The following is a 3,172-nucleotide window of genomic DNA, read 5'->3' as shown; positions in this document are numbered from 1 at the left end:
TGAATGGTAGTTGACAAAAAAATTGGTAGGCACAATACAGCAGAAACAATATAAGATTGGTTGCAATGACAGCTTGAATGGTAGTTGACAAAAATTGGTAGTCACAATACAGCATATGGCTAGCACATAAAAGAAGACAGCAATGAACACAATGATAAGGTTGTTTGATATTACATAAAAATTAGGAGATTGGGTAACACTAGGTACAGAGCAAATTTAAAGCTCAGTGTAGGAAACTAAGAAGATGAAGTTAGGTACTTTTTGCTTTTGCTTTTAAATAAGGCAAAAGTTTTACAGTTTTTCAATTCACTAGGGAGTGAGTTCCATAGACTAGGTCCCTTAATTTGCATAGAGTGTTTACACAGATTAAGTTTGACCCTGGGGATATCAAAGAGATATTTATTTCTGGTGTGGTGATAATGGGTCCTATTACATCTGTCCAGGGAGAGTTTCAGAGCATGGTTTGCATTTAAGAACAGGGTTTTGTAAATGTAGTTGACACAAGAGAATGTGTGGAGGGAGTTAATATTTAGCAAGTTTAGGGATTTAAACAAGGGAGCTGAGTGTTGTCTGAAAGCAGAGTTAGTTATTATTCTGATAGCAGATTTTTGCTGTGTGATGATGGGCTTAAGGTGGTTTGCAGTGGTAGACCCCCATGCACAGATACCATAATTAAGATAGGGGTAGATTAGTGCATAATATAGTGAGAGGAGAGCAGAGTTAGGAACATAATATCTGATTTTGGAGAGTATACCAACTGTCTTAGAGACTTTCTTAGTTATGTGTTGAATGTGGGTGCTGAAGTTGAGTCTCTTGTCTAGGAATAGGCCAAGAAACTTGCCATCATTTTTATTACTGATGTTAATGTCTATCTGTAGCTGAATTGCATTTGATGATTTGCTTCCAAATAAGATGTAGTAAGTCTTTTCGATGTTTAATGTTAGTTTGTTCGTTGACATCCATAAGTGGACTTTTTTTAATTCATTATTCACAACATTATTTAGTGTATGTGGGTTGAGGTTTGAATAGATAAGAGTAGTATCGTCAGCAAACAGTATAGGTTTGAGAATATTAGAGACATTAGGCAGATCGTTTATATATATAAGAAATAGAAGAGGTCCTAAGATGCTGCCCTGTGGCACTCCAACGGTAATTGGTAGAGTGGAAGAAGTTGTATCATTGATGGTTACATATTGGTGTCTGTCACTAAGATAGGATCGGATGTAGTCAAGGGCAAGGCCTCGGATTCCTTAATGCTGGAGTTTAAGTAAGAGGTAGTTGTGATTAACAGTATCAAAGGCTTTTCTTAGGTCAATGAAGAGTCCAATCGGAAACTCATTTTTGTCAAGAGCTGAGTAGATAATGTCAAGGAGACTAATGATTGCATCATTGGTGCTCTTTTGGGACCGGAAGCCAAACTGGCAGGGGCTGAGTATGTCGAATTTTACGAGGTAGGAATAGAGCTGTTTGTAAATAATTTTTTCAAATATTTTTGATAGAATGGGTAGATTTGATATTGGTCTATAATTGTTTATGTCCACCGGATTGCCTCCTTTATGGACTGGCGTTACTCTTGCTTTTTTGAGGATATCAGGGAAGGTGTGACACTCTATAGATTTGTTGAACAGTATAGTGCTATGGGTGGGGCAAGGGCATGGGAGGCTCTCTTGTACACAATGGACGGAATTTCACTGGTGTTCCCTGCCTTGGTTTTTAGAGAGTGTATGATGGACACAACATCTGCCGGGCTGATTGGTGAAAGGAGAAGAGAGTTTGGATAGCTGCCTGAGAGATATGCGTTAATATGTGTCTGAGTCTGTGGGATTTTACTGGCAAGATTAGTACCAACCGATGAAAAGAAACTATTAAATTCATTTGCCATTTCTAAATCAGTTGACGGTATATCCCCATCCTTGTAGAGTTTTATTTGGTTATGTGAGTGTTGTTTAGTTCCTAGGATACTAGAGATAGTTTTCCAAGTGTTTTTCATGTTGCCTTTTGCTTCATTGAATCTATTCACATAATATGCAAGTTTTGCCTTTCTTATGATACTGGTAAGCATTGATGAGTACCTTTTAGCTACTTCCTTTGAAACTAGGCCAATCCTAACTTTCTTTTCATATTCATGTTTCTTGTTGATTGAGTTGAGAATGCCACTTGTGAGCCATGGATTGTTTAATCTTTTGTCAGTTACTTGCTTGGTAAGAAGGGTACAATGAAGGTTGTAGAGGCTTAGAGTTTTGGAGAGGAAGAGGTTAGCTAATGAATTTATATCATGGGTATTATTGAATTCAGAATCCCAGTTAATATTGTGAAGTGCCTCTGTAAGATTGTCTAAAGCTGATTCACTGTGTAGCCTAAATGAAAGTTTCTTGCTTTTTGGTGGTGTTATGTCTATGTTCGCTATGAGAAAGGTAGGATAGTGGTCAGTTGTTCTGTCGTAGATTATACCAGATACAAGGGGAGCTGTTATGTTTGTCCATATGTGGTCCAAGGTAGTGGCTGATGTTTGAGTGACTCGGGTAGGTTTGGTGATTGTGGGGATTAGCATACAGGAGTTCATGCCGTTAAGGAAATAGTCAACTTGAGAGCAATTTTGTTGACCCAGGTCAATATTAAAGTCTCCTCCCAGAATGATGTGGTTTTTGTTGAGATTGTTGTTTATAATAAGATTCCTTAGGTTGTCTGAGAAAGAAGCTATGTTAGTATTGGGAAATCTATAGATGGCTCCAATAGTCAAAGAGGATTTAAGGGATTTAATTGTAAACTGAGCAAAAGTATATTCACAGTAGTCATCTCTGTCACTAATAACACTGTTGCAGATAAATGTATCTCGGTAATATATAGCTGTGGCACCACCTTTTTTATTACTCCTACAGTTATGAATGGCTTTATAACCAGCTAAGTTGTAGAGTTGGGTATAGTCTTTATTTAGCCAAGTTTCTGTTAAAATAATGAACGATAGGTTAGTACCTAGTGCTGTGAGTAATGAATTTAAATCGTCAAAATGTTTACCAAGTGATCTAACATTTTGGTTATAAACTGATAGATAGGTGCTATTTTGGAGTTTGTTTATAGCCTGGTGTGCTGTGAAATACTTGCAATAATGATGATCAATGTGCTGGTTGGTATAGATATGAGACAGAAGATTTTGATCAGGATCAATATCAGT

Source organism: Procambarus clarkii, chromosome 25 (assembly GCF_040958095.1).
Source record: "Procambarus clarkii isolate CNS0578487 chromosome 25, FALCON_Pclarkii_2.0, whole genome shotgun sequence".
Lineage (NCBI taxonomy): Eukaryota > Metazoa > Arthropoda > Malacostraca > Decapoda > Cambaridae > Procambarus > Procambarus clarkii.
The sequence above is the reverse complement of the archived record's forward strand: the minus strand, read 5'-3'. Positions refer to the sequence as shown.